Here is an 11,285-nt window from a genome sequence, read left to right as displayed (position 1 = left end):
GGGCAATTGATCAAAGAACAAATAATTATGACGATATTAGGCAATGATCAATATATAGGCATCACGTCCAAGATTAGTAGACCGAAACGATTCTACATCTACTACTATTACTCCACGCATCGACCGCTATCCAGCATGCATCTAGTGTATTAAGTTCATGGAGAAACGAAGTAATTTAATAAGAACGATGACATGATGTAGACAAGATCTATTCATGTAGGAATAGCTCCCATCTTGTTATCTTTAATAGCAATGATACATGCGTGCCTCGCTGCCCCTTCTGTCACTGGGAGAGGACACCGCAAGAGCGAACCCATCACAAAGCTCCTCTTTCCATTGCAAGAAAAATCAATCTAGTTGGCCTAACTAAACCAAAGATTCGGAGAAGAAATACGAGGCTATAAATAATCATGCATATAAGAGATCAAAGAAGACTCAAATAACTTTCATGGATAAAAATATTATCATAAACTCGAACTTCATCGGATCCCAACAAACACACCGCAAAAAGTCATTACATTAAATAGATCTCCAAAAGACCATTGTATTGAGAATCAAAGAGAAAGAAGAAGACATCTAGCTACTGCCTACGGGCCCGTAGGTCTATGGTTGACTACTCACGCATCATCGGAGAGGCACCAATGAGGATGATGAACCCCTCCATGATGGTGTTAGATTGGATCCCGTGGTTCTGGAATTGTTTTTTCGTTGACTCCCCTAGGTTTTCTGGAATATTTGGGAATTTTAGGGCGAAGAGGCGGTGCAGGAGACCCCCGTGGGCCCCACAACCCACCAGGGCGCGCTTGGGCTCCTGGGCACGCCCTGGTGTATTGTGGTCCCCACGGGACTCCTTCTAGGTGGTTTCTTGGCCCCCAAGGTGTCTTCTGGTCCAAAAAAACTCCAAAAAGTTTCACTGCGTTTGGACTCCGTTTGGTACTTATATTCTGTGAAGTAAAAAACAGCAACTAGCACTGGGCACTATGTCAATAGGTTGGTCCCAAAAAGTTGATGTAAAGTTGCTATAAAATGAATATAAAACATCCAAGATTGATAATATAACAGCATGGAACAAGCAAAAATTATAGATACGTTGGAGACGTATCAGCATCCCCAAGCTTAATTCCTACTCGTGCTCGAGTAGGTAAATGATAAAAAACAGAATTTTTGATGTGGACTACTCCCTAACATGTTCATCGCATATTCTTTTCTTTTGTAGCATGGACATTTGGACTTTTCGATGGTTCAAAGCAATAGTCTATATTTGACATGAAGACTTCAATACTCAGGCATATCAATAAGCAACCATGTCTTTCAAAATATAAACACTAAAGAAAGTTATCCCTAGCCCATCCTGCTCAATCATTGCTCCATTCACAAAACACACTCGCATATTAACTACATCCAATGCTCAAGTATGATCATAGTGCTCCCTAGTTGGTGCTTTATAAGAGAAGATGGAGACTCAAATAAAAATAAAAATTGCATAAAATTAAATAGATAGGCCCTTCGCAGAGGGAAGCAGAGATTTGTAGAGGTGCCAGAGCTCAAAACAAAAAATTGAGAGATAAAAATTTTTGAGAGGCATACTTTTCCCGTCAACAAAAAACGACCGAGTAGTTCCCAATACTTTCCACGCTAGATACATCATAGGCGATTCCCAAACATAAAATAAAGTTTATTCCTTTTTCCACAATTCTTTCACATTCCATGGCTAGCCGTGTCCACGGGTACCGTCCATACCAACACTTTCCAAGGAATTTATTATTTGACAATGTAAAGTAAATTTCTTTTTCATTTTGGGACTGGGCATCCCTATTACCGTCGTACTCTCATGCAATAACAAGTGAATAAACACTCATCTTGGGAATAACACATCTATCATGGAAAAATATTGGCCACCCCCTGCCGCTTCATGAGCGGTGCAGGCACACAAAAAGGAAAATTCATTTTGAAAATTAGAGATGGCACATACAAATTTACTTGGAACGGCACGGAAATACCGCATATAGGTAGGTATGGTGGACTCATATGGCAAAACTGGGTTTAAGGATTTTGGATGCACAAGTAGTATTCCCACTTAGTACAAGGAAAGGCTAGCAAATAGATTGAGAGGCATCCAACCCAGAAACGAAAAAATCTCATAAGCGAGCATTGAGCATAACTAACACCGAATAATGCACGACAAGTAGGATATAATTTCATTGCATAGCTATTGACTTTCGTGCTTGCATAGGGAATCACAATCCTTAACACCAATATTCTTACTAAAGCATAATTACTCACCAACATGGCTCACATATTACTATCATCATATCTCAAAACTATTACAAAGAATCAAGTTTATTTTGTCCAATGATCTTCATGAAAGTTTTTATTATATCCCTCTTAAATATCTATTACTTTGGGACTAGTTTCATATGTTGCAATTGCTTTTGACAAGCTCAAACAAATTTAAGTGAAGAACATAAGCATAAATTTGTTCATCTCTCAAAATAATTTAAGTGAAGCATGAGAGAATTTCTTTAAAAATCTACTAATTCTAAAATAAATCTAAGTGAAGCATGAGAGTATTTCTTCAAAAATAATAAAGCACATTATGCTCAAAAAGATATAAGTGAAGCACTAGAGCAATTCCATAGCTCAAAATTTTTAAGTGAAGCATATAGAGCAATTCTAACAAATCATAGCAAAATTTGGCTCTCTCAAATAGGTGTGTCTAGCGAGGATAAATGGGACAAACTAAAAAGCAAAACAAGCAAAGACTCATATAAGACGCTCCAAGCAAAACTCATGATATGTGATGAATAAAAGTATAGCTCCAAGTAAAATTACCGATGGTTGTTAGAAGAAATAGGGGATGTCTTCCGGGGCATCCCCAAGCTTAGTTTCTTGGTTCTCCTTGAATATTAACTTGGGGTGCCATGGGAATCCCCAATCTTAGGCTCTTTTCACTCCGTATTCCTTCATCCATCATGATCTCACCGAAAACTTGAAAACTTCAATCACACAAAACTTAACAAAACCTTCGTGAGATTTGTTAGTATAATAAAGCAAATCACCACTCTAAGTATCATTGCAAACCCATTCATATTTTATTCTTGCATTATATCTACTGTATTCTAACTTTTACATGGCATATACCCTCCAATACAATCCATAGATTCATCAAAATAAGCACACAACGCAAAGAAAACAGAATCAATCAAAAACAAAACAGTCTATAGTAATCTAGACTTTTTCCATACTTCTTTAACTCCAAAAATTCTGAACAATTAGGACAACTTAGGAAATTTGTATATCAATCTTGTGTAAAAAAATCAGAATTTTTCGTCGCTTCTGTAAATCTAAACAATTATGTTACTTGACGCAAAAGTTTCTGCTTTTTAACAGGATCAAATCAACTATCACCCAACATGATCCCAGAGGCTTTACTTGGCACAAACACTAATTAAAATATAAGAACACAATCATAACAGTTGCATAATTGTGCAAACACTCAAGAACAGAAAGAAAAAGGCAGAAACAAATTTTATTCATTGGGTTGCCTCCCAACAAGCGCTATCGTTTTATGCCCCTAGCTACGCATAAAGCATAGATTCAAGTATTGTCATATTTGGTTTTCGCCCCATAGGATGCCCTCATGATTGATTCATATGGTGGCTTAATTCTTGTTCTAAGGAAGTGTTCCATACCCTTTCTTAGTGGAAACTGAAATTTAATATTCCCTTCTTTCATATCAATCACGGCGCCTATAGTGCATAAAAACGGTCTACCAAGTATGATAGGACAAGACAGATTGCAATCAATATCAAGAACAATAAAATCTATGGGCACATAATTCTTATTTTCAAGAATAAGAACATCATTAATTCTTCCCAAAGGCATTTGAATAGTAGAATCCGCCAAGTGCAAATTAAAGAAACATTCTTCAATATTGGTAAGACCAAGCACATCACATAGAGAATTCAGAATTGTGAAAACACTAGCACCCAAATCACATAAAGCAAAACACTCATAATTTTTAATCTTGACTTTAATGGTAGGTTCCCACTCATCATATAATTTTCTAGGAATTGAGATCTCTAACTCCCACATTTCTTCTAAAGCTTTCATCATGGCATCTACGATATGTTTAGTAAAAGCTTTATTTTGTTCATAGGCATGGGTTGAATTTATCATGGATTGCAACAAAGAAATACATTCAATCAAAGAGCAACTATCATAATTAAAGTCCTTGTAATCCAAAAGAGTGGGCACATCACTAGTTAAAGTTTTTACCTCTCCAAACCCACTTTTAGCAATTTTTTCATCAAGATTTTCACTCTCTGAATCATCGGGACACCTTCTAGCTAAAGTTGACTCTTATTCAGTCCCTTTATCATCACTTTTAATATTACTAAACAAAGAATCAATAGAAGAAACACCAATCATTTTAAGATCTTCATCATTTTTATCCTCTAAAGAAATTGGCTTGGCCCCATCTGTCGTAATCTCACTTAACAAAGCCAGGTACGTCGATCAATTGTTTTTGCAAAATGATTACACAAGACGTGGTGTTTTCTGCAGAAGAAATGTAACGTGGTGTTTTATGCAAATCTAGCCTTCAAATTGGTGGTTTCATGCAATTTACTTCGAAGGAAGTGATGATGTACAAAAAGTAGGCCTTCTACGTGGTGGGCTGAGCAACGGAACTAGGCCTTTGTCCATTGTGGAGTTTACACCGCGCTTTAGTTGCCGTTTCCCAGTGATTTAGAGCATCAGCCGGGCACCCCCAAACGGAACACAAACGTCCGGACGACCCGCCCGATCACTCACCGGTCACAAAAATCTGACCCAGCCAAACATCTCAAACGGGCCTCAAATGCCCGGACTGTTCAGCGTCCCGCATATTCAGCCCAAATATAGGGCCGATATGGGGCTGCCAGGGCATGCCTGGGCGCGTCTGACACGTCAGCTCGGCCCACCCTGACCCCACTCCGTCGCCACAAATATCTCCAATTCAAAAACCCTACCTCACTCTGTCTCTTCTTCTGCTCCTCCGATTTATCCGATTCGATCCAGTCCGACAACTCCGGCGACCATGTCGAGCTTCGGCAGCCACTCCAACTCCGACCTCGACATCGACGAGGAGCTGGGCCTCCGCATTTCCCTCGAGAGGTTCAAGGTGGACACGGGTGTGATGTGGCTAGACTGCGTCGGTATTTACCCAAAGAGGAAGGGGTGATGCAGCACAACGACGGTAAGTATTTCCCGCAGTTGTGAAACCAAGGTATCAATCTAGTAGGAGAACCAAGCAACACTATGTAAACGGTACCTGCACACAAAGAACAAATACTTGCAACCCGACGCGTAAGAGGGGTTGGCAGTCCCTCCTTGGGAAAAAGATAGATTGGTTTATATGAGTTTGGATAAACAGATCTCGCTAAAACACAAAATAAAATAAGTAAGGAAAAAGTGTAGCAAGGTATTTTTGGGTTTTGGAATAATAGATCTAAAAATAAAGAGGTAAAAAATAGATCGGAAAGCAAATATGATAACTCGGGGGCCATAGATTTCACTAGTGGCCTCTCTCGAGAAAATAGCACATGGTGGGTAAACAAATTACTGTTGGGCAATTGATAGAAGAACAAATAATTATGACGATATCCAGGCAATGATCAATATATAGGCATCATGTCCAAGATTAGTAGACCGAAATGATTCTGCATCTACTACTATTACTCCACGCATCGACCGCTATCCAGCATGCATCTAATGTATTAAGTTCATGGAGAAACGGAGTAATGCAATAAGAACAATGATATGATGTAGACAATATCTATTCATGTAGGAACAACCCCCATCTTGTTATCCTTAATAGCAACGATACATGCGTGCCTCGTGTGACACCCCAAAATTTTGGCCTTGTTTTTATTTATTAAAATGTTGCCAGGAAATAAAACTTTTCCAATTGTCAAGTTTTACCTTTTGTGATTTTGGATTTATGTCTCTTGTGGGAAAAACCTTCAAAGGTATTGTTGGACTTGATTTCTCTCTATAATAAAACAATTATTTATCAGTAGATTCTATTGTTGCAAGATTTATTTTCTCAAAGCTTTACCCCTTTAAAATGATCCCTTTTGCATTTGGGGCCTGTTTTGCACTACAACCTTTTTACAAATGTATTCAAAAATTCCACCAAAATTTGGGGATGTCATGTGATGTTCCCACATCACTTTTATGCAAAAATATCTTCTGGCCATTGGAAATTTTGGGCTCTACACCAACTTTTCCAATCTGGTCCAGTAGGCACTTTTGCACTACAACCCATTTAAATATTCTTCAAAAAATTCTTCCAAGTGTTTGGAGATGTCAATGGATGTATACAATTCATCTTCAAGCAAAAACCCAGTGATGTTCTTTGAAAAATTTGAGTGGATCAGCCTCTTTTACATTCTGGTCCAATTTGATGATTTGTACTGCAACCTTATCTTTCTTTACCCTAGTAACCCTGAGTTTTTTCCTACTTGCAGCCCTCCCTACCAAACTCTTAAGTCCAGGAGATTGGGCTCATTGGAGGTTTTGAAATGCATGTTCTAAACCCTTTTTCTTTCTGCCCAAAACTGGAGTTTTGCAAAACTTGCACTATCTACCTTCGGTTTTTGCCAAACAAATCCTACCACCATCTCCTGCATCTAAAGAGACACTGATCTGGAGATTTTGGCCACTCCAAGAGTTATCTTAGTGCATATGGCATTCTGTCGAACACCTGGTGTGCACAGCCACTTTTGGCAAGCTCTCTAGTTTGCATTGTGGACTTGAACTCCTGACCTATCCACCTTGTCCACTGAGTGTCTTGCTACCCCTACCTCCATCCTGTGCAGTGCCAGCTCCACCCTCGAGCTCTAGAGCGCACTGGCATTTCGTCGAGCAGGTGCCGTGCGTGCTCTGGGCGCGCCCAGAGCGCACGTTTTGCACGCGCGCGCACTACGCCGACACGCCGCACTGCCGCACTCGACGCGACCCGACCCTGGCCCCCTCTGCATCGCTGAACCGCGCACTAGCCGCCCCCTGCTCCACGGTATCTCTGACGCCCTGCTGCGCCGCTGGCCGCGCCCTTGGCGGCACGCCGGCGCCGGCAGCGGATTCCGCCGCGGACGGCGCCGCCCAAACCACCAGCGCGCGCCAGCTGCCTCAGAGCACAGGCCGTGCTTATCCTCCCGCTCGTCGCAACGCTTTCGTCGCCGCCACGATGCCCTGCAACTACAGGAAAGTGGTCGCCGGCGATCTTATCTTCTGCCGCCACAGAGCCAGCCTCGCCACGCTATATAAAGGGACCCCGAGCCCCTCCGAGCACCCAGGCGACATCAGACACTCCCCGTAGAGCTTCCCACGCATTAGATCGGCCCGTGGTGGCCGTCTTCCTCAACTCCGGCCAGCTCGGCCGCCGCCAAGCTCCGGTGCGATTCGTCGCAGCCGGCCACCCTTTCGCCAATCCAGCGCCACCAAGAACTTCCCCGTAGTCTTGCGGAGCTGCCCAGCTACCCAACTTCGGTCGGAGACCACCGGAGCACCAAAGTCACTTCACCACCGTAGCTTTCCTCCGCCGCGGAGCTCGCCGCCGGCGATCCCTGCCACCTCCGTCGACCCATCAACCACCCAAAGGACCGCCTCGGTCTAGCCGTTCCATCCCCGCCCCTGGATGCCCGTGAGGCGCTGCCGTTCGTCGACGGCGATCGCCGGAGCCCCGCTCCCGTCGGGCAGAAGGGAGGAGAAGGAGGGAAGAAACGGTCAAACCTGACCAGTGGGCCCTCTGGACCCACTGTCAGCGACTCGCACGTCCGCCCTCTCTCTGTTTAAGTGAAGGCGCAAAACCCCGCGATTTTTGGAGGAAAAGGAAAGCTTCAAATAAGTGCATCCTTTGCATACTCTTGAAGGCAAGCATTTCTGAACTCTGGCATAATATTTTGTTGTGGTGTTTGGATGCAATGTGGTGTTTGGATGCAATCACAACACCTTTTGACTTGGAGTATGTGATAGTTTATGTATCGTTATGGTCTCGTGTATGAGTACACTTTGGAGTTGTTTGTGGCCAGCAATGGATACACTAATGATTTGGATCATCCTCGTGAGCTTCTCTTGCACACCGGTAGGAAGCCGGGAAAGTCGTGGTCTTGGGTAGACACGAGCTTGTCCCTAATCCCTCGTCGAGACGAGTATGCCCGGCATAGCATGGTGAGGCTCGAGGAGTGGTGATTTATTTCACTAGTGGTAATATTGTTGGTGGATACTTGACACCTGAGTCGGTTGTAGACCGAGTCTTGATCAATAGCTTCCTTCTTTGTCGGTACCACCATTTGTCCCTACAGGGGACAGGGTATGGTTCAGTAGGTTGTCAACCCCTTTCCAAAACACACACCGTACAGAGAGGCCGTGATGAGGGTCCCATGGCCATGGATTAAAGCCAGTCATCCGGTCCGGGGGCATGGGTGTTTCGGTTGTAGCCGAAGGGGATAGCTTCCCCAGTTTGCGCGCGGTATAAATTTTGTGATCCCATGCTACGTCGAGGTTGTAGCCTCCCCACTTAGAGTTTTGCTTGGCAGGTGTCGTGGGTGATTCCAGACACTGGTGAGTTAAGCTGGTGTGTGCAGGTCAGGTGTGTTTTCAATTAAAAGACCGTAGACGGAATTAGTCCCGAAGGACTAAGTAAACCCGTTACTGGTGGAAAATGGTACTCCCTCTGCAGAGGATACATCCTGTTGGATAGTCTTGTTCTTGAGTAAAGACCACAGTCTGAGTTGAATCTCTGTAACGGTATTCGGATGGAGAACGATTAATCTAGAACTCTGTAACGGTATTCGGACGGAGATACGGCTTGACTAAATTATCGGTTTTCGGATGGAGAAACGACTGTACTAAATATTGTTTATGATTGTGGCACGTATGGATTGTGATCTTTATTATTCTGGACTAACCTTTTATTTTATGTACATGATCGAGTATCCCTGGGATGGTCCTACCTCCTGGATGTTCGCTGTGATTATTTTCTTATAAGCCCTTTCTGTGGCGTCACTCAGACGCCCGACTGCGGCATTATTATTCTGCATTTTCCGCTCGAGGAGTCTTTCAGACACTCGTTTGGCACCTGTATTATTATTCTGCATTTTTCGCTCGAGGAGTCTTTCAGACACTCGTTTGGCACCTGTATTATTATTCCGCATTTTTCCGCTCGAGGAGTCTTTCAGACACTCATTTGGCACCAGTATTACTATTCTGCAGTTTCCGCTCGAGGCGTCATTCAGACCCTCGCTTGGCACCCAGTATTTTACTTTGAATTATTTTAACCACATGTGTGCATCATGGTTTTCGTACCTTTTCGTGACAGGCGTGTGATCACATAATAATCCAGAGCATGTTTTTGATTTATTATACCCGTGTTCTTTATGTTTGCGAGTACATTCAAACGTACTCACTGGCTTGTCCCTGGCTATTGTCTTGGCCAGATTCCTTGCTTGGAGATAAGCATCGCGGTGTCAACCTCGGAACCTACGCGTTGACGTTTGCAGCCTCGCGAAGATAGGAATTATCCTGGTCAGCTGTTCTTATGGAAAATGGAGTCCCATAGATGCCGATGACCCAACCGCTTCCGCCCTCAACCATTAGAAACCAAGTGTTGTACTCCTAGGCCTAAATGGTCTTGTACTACATATTTTTGTACCTGCTTGGATTTCCTTGTATCAAGTTGGTGCCTCATCAGCTAACAGTAATCCTGGGGCTGGTGAGCTCACAGGCCGTATTTCTAGGAATTTATATCCTGAAAATCCGGTCGTGACACCTCGCTGCCCCTTCTGTCACCAGGAGAGGACACCATCGAACCCATCACAAAGCACGTCTTCCCATTGCAAGAAAAGTCAATCTAGTTGGCCTAACTAAACCAAAGATTCGGAGAAGAAATACAAGGCTATAAATAATCATGCATATAAGAGATCAAAGAGACTCAAATAACTTTCATGGATGATTATAGACTCGAACTTCATCGGATCCTAACAAACACACCACAAAAAATCATTACATCAAATAGATCTCCAAGAGACCATTGTATTGAGAATCAAAGAGAGAGAAGAAGACATCTAGCTACTGCCTACGGACCCGTAGATCTATGGTGGACTACTCACGCATCATCGGAGAGGCACCAATGAGGATGATGAACCCCTCCGTGATGGTGTTAGATTGGATCTCGTGGTTCTGGAATTTGCGGTGGCTGGATTGTTTTTTCATCGACTCCCCTAGGGTTTCTGGAATATTTGGGAATTTATAGGGTGAAGAGGCGGTGCAAGAGACCCTCGTGGGCCCCACAACCCACCAGGGCGCGCCCTGGTGTATTGTGGTCCCCACGGGACTCCTTCCAGGTGCTTTCTTGGCCCCCAAGGTGTCTTCTGGTCCAAAAAAATCTCCAAAAAGTTTTGCTGCGTTTGGACTCCGTTTGGTACTGATATTCTGCGAAGTAACAAAAGAAGCAAAAAACAACAACTGGCACTGGGCACTATGTCAATAGGTTAGTCCCAAAAAATGATATAAAGTTTCTATAAAATGAATATAAAACATCCAAGATTGATAATATAACAGCATGGAACAAGCAAAAATTATAGATACGTTGGAGACATGTCAGGGTGGCAGTTCCGGATCGGTCGCCTTGCCTCTCCTCCGCTGATGCAGCAAGGACGTTGACGCTGGCTCCTCCCGGTCCGCGCTTGGATCCCTGTGGGCTGCGCAGTCTACGCCTCCACCACGTCGTCCCATGCCCCCGCCGGTTGTTGCTCCCCCATGCAGGCAGCGGTGGGTGCTTGTGCCCGCCCTGTCGGCCCGGATGCGCACGCCAGAGTGGGAGGCGCGCGCCGCCTGCCGCGACAAGCAGTGGGTAAGGGAGAGGGACACGGCGGAGAGCTCTGTCTGCCGCCGCCGTGGGTTATCGGCGGAGCCGAACGAGGACGAGCGGCTCCTCACGTGGGTCTACCGCGGTCGCTTATGACGGCGAATACGGACACTCAGCGGCTCCGTCGGAAGAACACGAAGGCTCTCCGGCTGACCATTGAGCGGTCCGAGTGCGAGGCCAAGGAGAAGGCGACGGAGGCGGCTCGGCTGGCGAAGCTCAAGCGCCAGCAGGACCGAGCCGTCGGCGCCTCAAGGGCCTCATCATCGTCTCCTCCGACGACGACGACAACGGCTCCTCGTCCGACGAATCGGACGATCCTCCACCAGCCACCGATAGCTGCAGCTGCACCGGCGGCCGAAAGGGGAAAGGGCCG

Source organism: Aegilops tauschii, chromosome 6, assembly GCF_002575655.3.
Source record: "Aegilops tauschii subsp. strangulata cultivar AL8/78 chromosome 6, Aet v6.0, whole genome shotgun sequence".
NCBI lineage: Eukaryota > Viridiplantae > Streptophyta > Magnoliopsida > Poales > Poaceae > Aegilops > Aegilops tauschii.
This window is presented reverse-complemented; position numbering follows the sequence as displayed.